Source organism: Cyprinus carpio, chromosome B3 (genome assembly GCF_018340385.1).
Source record: "Cyprinus carpio isolate SPL01 chromosome B3, ASM1834038v1, whole genome shotgun sequence".
In the NCBI taxonomy this organism is placed as follows: domain Eukaryota; kingdom Metazoa; phylum Chordata; class Actinopteri; order Cypriniformes; family Cyprinidae; genus Cyprinus; species Cyprinus carpio.
This window is the reverse complement of record NC_056599.1, coordinates 28,600,374-28,614,928: the sequence shown is the minus strand read 5'-3', so window position 1 is coordinate 28,614,928 and position 14,555 is coordinate 28,600,374.

Sequence of the window (14,555 nt, the reverse complement as noted above, 5' to 3'; positions counted from 1 at the left end):
CCATAAATAAACATTGGCTATGTTGCAAATTTTCTCAGGCCATCTAAGATGTAGACAAGTTTGTTTCTTCATCAGAGCATATATCACAGGATCCTCTGCAGTGAATGGGTGCCGTCAGAATCCAAACATCTGATAAAAACCATTACAATATCCAGAAGTAATCCACACGACTCCATGTCAGTAACATCTTGCGAAGTGAAAAGCTGGATGTATATAAGAAACAATTTAACAAGATATTTCTAAATTCAAGCCATTGCCTGAAAGTAAATTTTCAGCAGATTTTCAATTTTGGGGTGAAATATTCCTTTGAATTCATGCATAACAGAAGAAAACCACTAAAATAATTGCTGATACAGGAGAATATGTTTCAAAGTGTAATTGGAAAAATTAAGTAGCAGTAGTTTTTATTTCCAGGTTTAAATTTGATCTTGAATCCCAGATTGTCAGACTTTTGGACCCACTGCATAGGGCACAGTCTTTTGACACCAATGAGTGCTTTGCGGCAAACAGCAGCAAACTTTTGGAGGCATGCGTGAGAGTTTAATGAAAGTGCTGCATATTCCCTTCAGTGTGCTCCCACTCTCCTGTTCTCTCACTCATTTCAATGCTCCTCTCCCACAACGATCGCACCCACCCCACAGTAACACCTCAAACACTGTAATTAATCAAGACGCGTGCCGTAATCAGGAGGAAGAGCGGCTATTTTTAAAAGCCCTGTCACTGTGGGGGCATTGAGAAACACAGATGAGAGAAAGAGAGGGAGGAAAACAAGACAGATTCATTTCTTATGAGTGCATTTGGCTCTAAGATATCCAGTTAAAACATTTAGCTCAATGTCTTCTATCTGAGCTGCGTATGTCTTCGCACTTACTCCTTATTAAATCTGTTCAATTCTGGATGAGAAAAATCAATCAATGAAAGGTGGTGAGAAGAGGAATTTAGATACATTAGCCTTCCGCTTCTAAACGAGTCTTTTTTTCTCTCTTGCTCTTTATCTCATTTCATATCTAACTAGAGACAGTATCAATCACAAACACCTTAAGACTTAAAGCATTGCTTTTTAGCTGGTTTTGCAGTATAGTTTTTAACCTGCAGTTGTTACCTCAAAGAGCTATTTTTGATCCCTTGATAGCCTGATCCCTTTTGTAACCTAGTGTACTTTTTATTTGTAAATGCAAAATTTTAGATCTACAGTATTTAAAGTTAGAGTGTTTGATTTCATTTGAATTTCAATTGTTTCATGCTCTCAGCAGCCATTAACTCATAATGCAAAACACTTTTAGGTCAGCACAAACTATGGTTTTAACTGTATTTTTGTTAAATGTAATCTATGCTGTAATTTCTTTCACCCTGCATATAGTTGGGACACATTTTTGCTAAAAAAAAAAAAAAAAAAAAATACTGTTGCAAATGCAACGTTTGACAACCACAACAAAAGACATGGTCAGTGTTTTATGGTCCCTTTTAAAAATTCATATTAAACCAATGTTATTTTTAGTATTATTTATATACGATTACAGTATTTATGTATATTTTAAATGAGCTTTTCTTTTATATTTGTACTTTTCATTTTATTTTTAGTTTAGATTTTAGTATTTTTACGTGCTTTTGTAATTTACTATTTTTAATGATTTTTTTATTTATTTGTTATTTCAGTTAGAGTTTTAGTAATAACAATATTTTGTACTTTAATTTTATTATGTTAGCTACCAAGGCAACATTTCTAATTTTCATTTCTAAGTTTTTTAAGTGTATGTTTTTCATCTAATCTAAAATTATTTTTAATAACATTTTTTCGTGCATGCTTTTTTTTCTTTCTTTTTTCTTTTTTTTTGCAGTTTGTCGGTTGTTCCCCCTGCTGACGTTGACCCTGTCGGAACAGACTGTGACTCATTTTTGGATCACGACCCAGCAGTTGAGATCTATTGCTTTAAAGGTAACTCATCCTCCTTGCACAAATGTATCAATGATATATTGACAGTAAGACATAAGAAGTAATGCATCATTTTAGTAAGTGCCAGGCGTCCCAGCAGAATCTCGTGTTAGAGACTGATGGCAACTTTAATCACTATAAGACTATGTTAGTATTTAGTGTCTGTTTAACTCAACACTAGACGGTTGACCATGTATAATAATAGATCAATGCAAGTCAGTAACCGTCAGTTGATGTGGCATTAAACATTAAATGTTATTTACAGTCTTGTTTAAAAGCTTTAGAATCATGCCAAAATTTACTTATTATATGGATGTCACTGTTCCTTCCTATCAATATCTGTAAAATAAATACCATAATATTCCACTCGTTCATTGGTTCAGATCAGTGCTGAGGGGTGTAGCAGGTTTATGTATTATAATAGAAGATGACTAGCCATCATGCACTTAGTGTCAGTGACTTTCTGACACAGACATCTCCTTTCTCTTACAACACACACACACGCCCTGCGGCATGAGCCCAACTATATGGCCATTATCTCTTTTGGTTGCTATGGGTAACCCTAACCTGAGATTGCAGGCTTTTAGGTTGTGATGACACTGTGTGTGTGGGTGTGTTTGTGTGCTTATTTGTTTGGCATTGGAAATTGAGTTCATTTGCAGTTTACTATTTTTGAAAAGTAATGATGTCACTCAGTGGCCTTCAAACTGAGAACAACCCACACACGTTGCATGCATAAACATAAAAAATACACACACATAATCCACTATCATTAATATCAGTTTCGTCCACTACAGACTGGATCAGTGCCGTTTTCACACAAAACACAACGCTTGTTAAAGCAGGTCATTTGTGGCTGACATCGATGTCTATGTTCTTTCTCTTCTTTTTAAAGTCCAGAACTGAAATACATGCTTTTTCTTTTGCAAACATGGTCAGTCTTGATTGATTTATTAGGAATAACATGGACTGAATTCATCCATGACTCTATTTTACCCCCTTTTCCCTCTTTTTGAGCCTTGTGTTCCAAGTTGGCAAGCTACTGTAAGTCTGCTGATGTTTTTTTGGCTGCTTGTCTCACATTTTGTTCTGCTGAACTGATGTTGGCCTCCATATTTTCTTCTTCACTTTTGCTTCCTAAGAACATCAGGTGCCCCAGGAAGGAGAAAACCAATTTAAATTGCCCCCAGGAACTGGAACTCCTTATGAATTAGGTTCATTTTTCTAAGCTCACTGTCTTCCATTGTCTGCTTAGAGAGACTTTGCTGTGCCGGACAGAGAGTATTCAGAGTACTCGAATGATGGAGGTCACTGTCTGTGTGACTGGTTTTCAGAGGTTTTCAGTCTTGGAAGGACTGAAAGTGACCTTTATGGTCTCGGATATGCCTACAGTTCCCTTACAGCACATGCTTGAAGCTTATTTTATATATGTTATGTTGTTCTGGTGGATCACTGAAACATAACGGCTTCAAGTACGTACCTAGGCTCAAATACCTTTGAATCTCTTGAGGTTAAGCATATCCAGGGCCACTTAGCATCAATGATGAACCGTGTGAAGATGCATTTTGGCTTGTAGAGCCATGTTTTAATGTCTTTGAATGTTCAATAGCATGGAGAGCTCTTGATTCACATCATATAATCTGTGAATGTTTTTTTTCTTGCCTGCTTTTTTTTCAGTTGAAAGGCCCTGGAATCCTGTTAAAGCAATTTCCCAGTCCATACAAGAGAATGAGTGTCTTACAAATCACTTTTTTACATAAAATTGGTGTGGTGTAGCAGGAAGGATAATGGCTTGATGCAATGAAAAAATACACAGCTAGAAATAGAGTTGGTTATTAGATCAAATGCCACTTGCTGGTCAAATGGATTAATCCTGAAGAAAACAGAATGGACTCAGTGCTTGAACTGAATTATAATGTTTATAGCGTCAATTTGGTTTCATTAATGGAGGTTGGAAGGGGTTTTTCAGAGTATCTGTAGGTGGCAAGAAACCAAAGCCATCTCTAATCCATCCTCTCAAAATCATACAAATTAATATATTCTGATTCATTCTTCTTCTCTTTTTCACATTACAGTATACAGTATTGCTGCGGAACAGCATGATTCACATTACAGTATACAGTATTGCTGCGGAACATGTTTTATAAACTGTCGCTTTTACTTTATTTTTAGATAGATATGTTATGTTTTTGTATCTGAGACCTTAAGGTACATGCCAGTGAAATGTGCCACTATTGAAAAGTTAGGGGTCAGTATTTATTTTTTGTTTGAAAGAAATTAATCCTTTTTTCTTTTTTTTTTAGCAAGGATGCATTAAATTGATCAAATGTGATCATGAAGATATTTAGAACCTTACAAAAGATTTCTGTCTTCATATAAATGCTGTTCTTTTGTGACTGTCAGTTCATGAAAGAATCTTCCACACTTTTCCACAGTTTCCACACTTTTCAACATATAAAATGTATATTAATAATACATGTTTCTTGAGCAAATCAGCATATTTAGAATGATTTCTGAAGTGATCATGTGACACTGAAGACTGGAGTAATGATGCTGAAAATTCAGCTTCACCATCACAGAATAGATTACATTTTTTTTAAAAGTAAGAGAGTAAGAGTAATTAAGGTACATCTTTCACAACATCAAATATCTTACCTTAATCTTATTTTATGGACCCCAATTTTGAACAGTGAATTCACTAGAGTAAAAAAGTGTGACCACACACCCGTCTCTCCTACTGTATTATAAAGACCGTTCAAGCTTTATCTGGCCTGAGACACATACCTGTATCGACAGAACAGCCCCTAGCCTGAATCTCAATATGAAGGATAAGGTTTGGGAGAACTCCTAGTAGAAAAAAGGAATACCCGATGGGCCTGATTAGATCAATGCTAAAGAAACCGCGAATACCACTGGACCCAGTGACTCTGTCCCCCCATCCCTTCTGTCTCTCTATTTTTCTCTCCCCCTCTCTGGCCTGTTTTGCTTAGTTACTACACTGCCTAGTGTTGCTGGAATTGTGGGAATTGTTTTTGAGAGAGAGAGAGAGGTAGAGGGGTAACCACACACAGGCTTGATAGTCTGCACCATTGTGTGCGCACACAGGTGTTGTGTTTCGTTCTCCTGACATAACTTCCTCAATAATCTCCATTCTCACCTGTGACTCCACTTTCATTCATGCACTTTGTGTTTAGAAAGAAATGTCTACATAGATCGCCGGAGCTCCAGACCCCGATCGGGGGTCAGCACCGGGCTAATAACACATAACGCATGTTGGATTGAGCTCTGCTGGAGAACACTGCTCTTTTTGACCACATGAAGCGAGTGTGTGCGATGTGTTGTCTCCCAGAAGAGGGCTGATAGGAGACCAAAAAAGAAGCAGGAACAATTAATGCAGAAGGTAGAGGGCTGTGTTAGTGTGTGCGTGCCAGCTTGTGCAGAGCAAGTCTGAACTCTGCCAGAAGAGGTCTCCTCACAGAGTGAGTCCTGTCTTAATTAAAGCATCATTATCTGCTGATACTTCACTGATACATTGCATTCCAAAACTGACAAAATAATACAACATACTGTATAAATATAAAAAATGTTAAGAAATGAATTGCTAGCCTTGAAATTTAAGATTTTTTCTACATGTTCATTTAATATTTTATTGTGGTTTTATCGATCCAAAAAAAAATTTTTTTTTACATAATGTACATTGTGTGTCTTTAATTTATTTGTATAAAACCCACATACAGCTATTTTTTAAAAAATTTTCATTTTAAAACATTTATATATTTTATTCCTTTATTTTATATAAAAACAAACATATTTTTTTTAAAAATTATACATGAATGTGTGTGATTTTACAGGGGAGGGAAAGATTCAGCCCCCCTTAAAATTTTCACTCTTTGTTATATTGCAGCCATTTGCTAAACTTTAAGTTCATTTTTTTTCCTCTTTAATGAAACACACACCCCCCAATTTTGACAAAAAACTAGAATTGTTACATTTTGCAGATTTATTAAAAAAAAAAAACCAAAATATCACATCCCAAGATTCAGACCCTTTTTCGGCACCATATTTTTAAACTCGGTGCTGTCCATTTTTCGATACCCTTTGAGATGGTTTTTAACCTTCTTTTGGTCCAGCGGTTTGTTTAACTATTGGACTTGATTGGGAAGCCACCACCTTCATATAAGACCCAGCTCACAGTGCATGTCAAGCAATGAAAATCGAGGTAAAAGGGAACTCCTGAAGAGACCCAAGACAAAGTGGCGGCACAGATCTGGAAAGGGTTAAAAAAAAACTGTGCACTAAAGTTCCAAAGAGCCGTGGCCTCCATAACCCTTAAAAGGGTAGACTTTTGGGACAAAAACCCTTCCTAAGCGGCCCCTGGCCAAACTGAGCTAGGGGGGAGAAGACCCTTTGGGAGAGAGTAAAAAAAACCCCAAAGTCACTGGGCTGGCCCAAAAATGCGTGGGGAGAGGGGAAAAATTTGTAGAAAGTAAACCTCCTGACCCCTCCACCAGGGGGGCTTTATGGAGAGGGGCCCAGGGAACCTCTCCTCAGTGAAACACATAAAGCCCCAGGGATTTGCAAAAAAACGAGAAAAAGATTCTCTGTCGAAAACCAAACATAAACTTTTTTCCTTAATTTAAGGGGGATTGGGAAAACCGGGCACGCGGGTCACCTGTCCAAACCCCCAACATGAAGCAGGGGGGGTTGGGGTGTTTTTCAGCTCAGGGACGGGAACTTTGCAATCGAGGAAATGGGCCGGACGGGGTATCCTAGAAAACCTCCCAAAGGCCAGGACCTCGACGGGGCCGGTTCCCCTTTCCCCAAAAAGAAAAATACCCAACAACACTAAAATAAAAGGAGGGGCTTCACAACAACTGGGACTTCTTGAATGGCCCAGCCAGAGCCCTGACTTAACCCATTGGCACTCGGGAGACCTGAAATCCCCCACAAACAAACTGAAGGGGGAATAAGAGGATCCCCAAACCCATTTAAAAAAAACTTGTTGCATCTTTCCCAAAAGACTCTCTTTTTAATAAAAAAGGGTGCTTTACAAATACTGAGCAAAGGGTTGAATATTGGGCCAGGGGTTACATTTTTTTTTTTAATAAATGTGCAAAATGTCAACAATTCTTGTTTTTCTGTCAATATGGGTGCTTGTGTACATTAAATGAGGAAAAAAAAAAAAAATGATTTTAGAAAATAGCTAAAATAAAACAAAGAGTAAAAAACTTGGGGGAATACTTTCCGCCCCCACTGTATTACAAAAATATACACATTAACAAAAAATAATTATGCAAACAAAACTTTTTTTTGGTTCATTAATCGCTTGACACACTATTTTGTTGTGGTGTGTGTGTTTTGTTGTGTGGTGTTTTTTCTATAAAAAATTTGGGGGTTTATTAAACATTTACCCAAAAACATTTTGATTTTGAAGTACTTTTATAATATAATATAATGTAAAAATATAAAATATAATATAATATAAATAATATAATATAAATATAATATAATAAAATTTTGTGGGTTAAAGCATTTCCCCAAAAGACTTTTTTAAGATTCTTGAAGTATATTTTTTTAATATAAATGAAAAAAATATTTTATACTATGTACCCAATGACATTTAAATTTTTAAATATAAAACGTTAAAAAGATTCTGAAAAATATTTTAAAAGGTTTTTGCCATGGATGGTAACTAATTTAAACTTGCTCTGAGAGGTGTTTTTTTTATTATATTATTTTTTTAAATAAAGCCCGATGTCAACTTTCACACAAACTCAAATAAAGTCAAAAACAGATTAGCACGGGCCTTGGGTTTAAACGCTGACGCAAATGTACTCGCTGGGTGAGCTCAAAAAGTCCTTTTAGATAGAGAGGGGGCTTAAACCCCCCCGCAGTAAACAAACTTTGAAAAGATTCGAAAAAGGGAAGTTAAACCTTTTTTTTCCCTTCAAATCAACGAAATTTTTTAACAAAAAAATAGAACAGTGTTTGTTTTTAACCCCCGGGCTTTTTTGTCTGTCGATTTTTTGTGTCTGGTTCATTGCTAAATTTCACGCTTTCTTGTGTAGATAAAAAAAGGGGTGAACCTCTTTTTCTAGGGCATTTTTGCCTAAATTTTGTTGCAGCTCCCAAATTTCCCCTATTTTAAGGGGAAAAACACTATTCCCCACTTTTCGACCGTTCACCCGCAACCCCTCTGTTCTATCCATGCGTCTCTTTCCCTTCCTATTCTGTTTTCCCATCCAAAAAAACCAACCATCTGTCACTATGCAAAAAGGTTGCCTGTTGCTAAGGAGTGTGAAGACCATCCTATCAAAATATGTAAATCCATTTTCATTGATATTTGGCCCCTATAGCTGTTCCATTAGTCTGTGTGTTTCAAGATGATTTTTGTGCCTTTTTAAACTGCAAGAGAAAGCACAAGGAAGTTAGTAATATGGTGAAATCCATGAACCTGTGGGAGATATGCAACATGTATTTACCCCTTACTTTTTACATATTAATCCATGCAATAAATGAAAAAAGCACACAAAAAACATGGCACTGCATTCAAAAACCACACTGGGCAAATTGCATTCACACAAAACAAAATTTGACCACATCAAAATGCTGAAGGGTTTGGGGTTTAAAAGTCTGTCGAAAGGCCCTTTTTGTGCAAATTATTAAACACTTTGTAAAACCAGCAAATTTGTTTTTACACAGGCTGCCTACGGGTAAAAAACAGACTTTTGCTCGAAAAGAAAAAATTTTTAAATCCTGTTATTATATTTCACCCCCTAAATTTAAATTTAAAAAGGCTTTTTCTTTTTTTGGCAAAAACGGAAAAATCAATAGTGTGGGGAACGTTCGTTTTCCGAAAAGTTTGCTCGGGTTTTTTACCTTTCTTTCTTCGTTTTTAAATTTTTCCCCGCTCTTCTCTCCCACGGTTTCTCTGTCAGTTGACATTTCCAGCCACCGCCACCAACACACAACCCCCCCCCCCGCGCTCTCAACAACCGCCTGGCGATTCCTGTCTTCATTTTTTTAAAATTATTGTCACAGTTCCCCTGGATATGTACTCTGGGGAAATCATTTTTGTTTCTTTTTTTTGTGTTTTTGGGAGCGCACTTGCCTTGTCTTTTGGGGAAAACCAGAGTCTTTTAAATTTTCTCAGACACAAATTATTTAAAGTCCCCTTACTATTTTTTATATTTTTATCCCCCATGTTTTTATTTCAAAATGCAACCACAAAAAAAAAAAAAAAAAATCTTTTTTTCATAAAAATCAACGGTTGTCCAGTGTTATGTGGCCCTCACTTTTTTCCTGTATGGTAAAAATAATACGCATTCTTCCAAATCTTTATTTTGTTTTTTTAAAAAACGAAAGTCAACGATTTTAAATGACGTGGGGGGTGGTATTAAATTTAGTTTTGGGTGAACTATCCCTTTAAAATCACACTAAGCTGATACATACTTTTTGTGTTTATTTGACATTAAAATAGCTTTTTATGGTTAAAGTTAAAAAATAAAATGAAATATTAGTAAATATATTCGAATTTTCTTATATTTTGATGAAAACCCGTTAAAATAGATGTACGGAAGCTATTTTTGGGGACATAGCAAAATATTTTTTCAGTGACGCATCTTTTTTTGCTAAATTGGACCCCCTCTTCACAATTCTTTTAAAAGACATTTAACCCCAAAAGTAGATATTGACTCTTTTTGCTATTGTTATGCTAATTATTAGCAATTTTGGTAGCCTCACTTTTCTACTAAATTTTTAAGGGGATCAAATGACACATGATCAAAACTGCTGAAAACCTGTTGATACATCTCCTACATGCCTTTGTCATCTGACGATTTATCTTTTTTTAACAAATAAAAGGCCTTTTTTGGACGTGATTTTTTTTTGGAAAATTTCTGATTTTAAAATATGTTAAAAATGAGTATCAAAATCTCTCGTTTCATTTGTTTGATTTCCCCCCCCCCCCCCCCCCCACACACACAATCAAACTAAGGGGTTTTTTAATAAACTTGGGAGAATTTGAGTAAATTTTACAGATCTCATTTACCTGCTGCATTATGTAAATGTAGGTAATGGTTTGTGGATTTTTTTTGTTTTTTTTTTTTTTTGGGGGGTGGGTGGGTTTTAAATTGTACATTTGCTTGTTTTTCGTATTATTTTTGTGTTTTTATGTTTGTTTGTATTTTGTGCAAAAAATGCCCTTGGGGGACAGGAATAAAATTGAATAGTTGAATTAATAAAATTTTTAAAATCTGATATTTTCATGCATTTTTATTAAGACCTCATACTGTTATAAGATCAAATTTTATCTAATTTAAAAATTTATCAAATTGTTTTTTTTTTCTTCGAAGTATGATAAACGCATGCATATGAATAAAGGCTGGATGTATGAAATAATATTCACCAAAAAAAAACAAAAAAAAAAAAAATATGCAAAGTTTTTTTTTTTAAAAGATTTTTAAAAAGTTTTGTCTAAGGTTTAATAAACTGTTCATTTTTTCGATATTTACTATTTTTTTAAATGTATGCCCTGCTTCAGTTCCAAAGGTTTTTGCACTTGCACCTTTTTTACTTTAGAAAAGCGCAAAAAGCGATGCCTTGGAAAAAAAAGCTGGTAGGGACGTTTAAATCTTCCAAAAGCATTCCCCCAAAATCACAGAGTTCGTCCACTCAAGGCGGGTTCTGGTGACTTGGTTTTTCATTTTTTGACCCTGGGTCAAGTCCCTTGATGAGAGTCCCTCGACTCTGCTGACAGAGAACGGTCCCTGGGGACATGGCGCCCTCTCTCCCCGGCCCCCCCCTCCTTCACATGGGCCACGCAAAAGAACCCGGGGCAGGTCTCCGTGAGCTGCATTTTTTTTGGAAGTGCCTTGAGCGCTGATCGTGCTTGTAAGGTTTTCTTTTCTGAAACGCAACAGAACAAGCACTTTTTTTTTCCCAAATAGCGGGGAGACTGATGGTAGAACCCTCACAAGTGATTTTAAGAGATACTTTTATTATTTTTCCTATGAAAAATTTACTCAACAGGCATTGCAGAAAGGAGTTGATGGGGGCTCGACTGTCGGCAGCTCCAGGGTTTTCTCTCCCCTCAGGGTGAACGGAACGTTTTTTAACCACACGGTTTTTACGCCCGGCGTTCTGCTCAACCGCGTCAAGACGCGGGGGGCACTAGTTATTGCGCACGGGGAAAGGGAGCGAAGGACCGCAAAACGGCGGGGGTCTTTGATCTCGTCGGGGCGAGCGCAAGCTGTCGTTACGCGCGTGTGCGATCGCGGTCTGGCGTTTTTTTTCGCTCACGGGGAGTTTGGGGTCTTCTTTTTGGTTGCAACCCATGACAAGCCGAAAGTATGATCAACTTCCTGGTCAAGGACCGGAGACCATCCAAAACGTGGGGGCGGTGTGATCGGACTGATTAGCCGCGGTGTCCCTGTAACCGGGCTGGGGACCCATGCACCCAGCGTCCTCGCGGGGGGCCACGGGGATATGCACTTACCTTTCGCCCCTTTGTGTTTTGAAAAAAAAGCGGTGTGGGGGATGAACAAAGATGACAGATTAAAGCGCACGTTACGAAATGAAATGTATTTTTCATGTTTACGGGTTTTTTTTATTTTAGGGAATCTTTTTCTTTTGGGTTTTTACAGTATAGTGTTTACCGTTTTTACCCAGAAAAAAAACAAAAATATCTATTTATTGCTTTGTTTTTCAAATTAACGCTACCCTTTCAAATTATAAGACCCGTTTTTATTGTGTAAACGGTAGTAACCAAAAAACCCCAAAAATAAATTTTGAAAAAAAAATTGGGGTCTTTTGGTGTTTTTTTTTTTTTTTATAAAAAAATTTGTAATTTGCTTTGACGACCCCCCCAAAATTGGTCTTTGGAAATCTAACTTTTATATTTTTTAACGAAAAAGGTTAAAAAAACCCCTTACTTTTTAACGAAACCCCTTGCCTTTATGGGTTGTGAAAAATTTTTTTTATAGACCCCTTCCTTTTGGGGGGGGGTTAGCCTTAATCAAAATTTTTTCCCCAAAAACCCACCATCCTGGTTTGTACTAACAATCATTCCGGGTTTTTGGCGGGGGGGTTTTTGCATTTTGAAATCTGTTTTTTTAAACAAAATGTTTTTCTTCAAGTGAACTTGTTGGCCGGAGCACGTGAGGGGGAGATGTTCCTCTGGTGGGACCCTTGCACGTTTTTGTTGATGACGGGGACGTCCGTCTTCTCTGCATGCCGCGCGGTGCTCGGTGTGTCAAGGCACTCTACGTCAAAGAACCCAGGATCAATGCTGCATGCATGGAGTATTTTGTAATGTCTTGACTTGAAAACTTGAAATTGTGCAGCATGCTTTGAATAAAGTTGTTAAAACATTGCATTTGCAATTTGTTTATTTATCTTTAAAGGTCAGCCGTTCAGAGACAGAAATAGTTGACTCAATTATGGCTTTAAATAACCAAAATAATAAGTAAACAAATAAACCTAAAAAGTAGGCATACATACCGCTAGATTGTTTAATTGGGTATCTTGCTGGTTGTGTCGTCAGGCATTATCTTCAGTAAGTTTTTGTTTTCAAAAAATGCACTATCCTCTGTGGGAATACTTTTTTTCTCTTCATTTTTTATTATGAATTGACACAGCGGTAATAAAAATTATTTTTTTTTAGGATTTCACAAAATTATAGTCTATTTTCTTTAAGTAGAAGCATAGCATATAAGCTATGTGTCACTGATTAATCTGTTTGCATTACAAATTCATATAATTTATACATTAAATGAAAGCAAAAGACCTTCACTTGAGTAGCGAGCTGTGGAGTAGGATGCTACTTCACATGTTAAGAGAATGTTAGACAGAGTAAAAAGTACATAATTATGTGGTGCCCTAATTTTTTCCTTTGACTCTCTACAAACAGCACATAAGGCCAATATACTCACTCATAGGAAAAACATAAATTGCATAGAGAACAAACAAACAAAATAGTACTTTGAACACTCAATCTAACTTATTTGAAATAATAGGGGTCATGAATGGTGACTATAATTATTGCTGGGGTGCATGGGGCCAAGGTCGCGGGGGGGTGAGGGGGGGGAGGCATCACGCACTTCCAGGCCAGTACTTGCTGGGTTCTTAGCCTTTGGCAGTGTTTAGGCGACGTGTAAACAAAGTCAAAACAAATAGCCATCTATATGCAACTAAGCAAACACACATAATGTGTGGGGGTGGTTGGGGTTGGTGATGCATCTAACAAAACCATTTCAACACTGTTTAACAACGAATCAGATCACCCCTATCAATATGCACTCAAACTGATTGAATTTTCATGAGGGCCACAATGAAGGACTGTATGACCATATACACATTGTATACAAAATCCAAAAATCTACAACTGCGTGGTGTATAACAAAAAGGTGAATGATGGAAACAGAAAAGGGAAATGTGAGAAAGCATAGCATTATATTTCGTTGGTGGGAGAGGAGTCTTTCGGGGGATGTTGTTGCTCGGCTTCGTTTCTGTCTCCTCTCAGCGCGGAGATTGATTTTTACGTGTACTGCCCTCTTGTCTGTTCCGGTCCATTTTCCACTTGCTTTGAATGGACTGTTAAAAATAGATGATAAGTAGGGAATGGAAAAGAGACGATGAAAAGAGGGAGATTCACAGAGCCTAACCTGTTTTCATAGAACATTAAATTGTACAAACAGTGAAATCAGCTTTGCAACGTCAGCTGCTGGATGCTTATAATAAAATAATTGGGCCAATATAAAAATTCAGGAGCAATGGACATATACAATTGGTTGCACAAACGTGTGGCGAGAGACGCATCTGTATGATTCTTTTTCTTCTAGTATTATATTTTATTTGACTATTTTTCTCTACTTACATATATTTTTGTCATTTTTTGAAATGATTTTTGTCATTGCAAGCTTCAATTTTAAAAACATATAGCTCTTTTACATATTTTATTATACCATGAACCAATAACTAAACAACTTTTTTATTTTTATTTTTTTAAATGCCTCCATTTTTACTGCTTCATTGTACAAGTTATGAGCTAAAATCATGCAAGGACTTGATTTCAGTCAAACTTTCAATCTGTAAATGCCAGACAATTGCTATGAATGCAAGAAGCATGAGTGGAGGTGAATGTTTGAAATGTTGTTTCCCTTCAACATGATTATGACCACTAGATGGTACCAACACCTGGGTTCAACTTTTATTTAAATTGCATATAAGCTCAATAAATGATTGAATAAATAAAAAAACAAATGGCATACATAGGGAAAAAACAACTATAACGGGACCTCAACAGAAGTAAATGCCCAACATTTAATAAGCTGTTTTGCTAAAAATGGATGAGTCTGTTTGATATGATTCTATGTAAGGGCAGTGACTTGTACATGAAAAAGTGGAAAGCTGGTTGTCGCTCTAAAATGGAACTTATTGAATACCATACTGTGCCTTTATCACAACATGCATGTAAATTTATGGGCCCCAGTCTGTCATTTCCGTGTTTCATCATTGTTGAGGTCCTAACTTGCCTGTGGTTTTCACATTTTCCTTGCATCTTGATGAAACAGATATTGCTTTGCGAAATACTGAAAACACATGAGGTCATCCGTCCTTACAT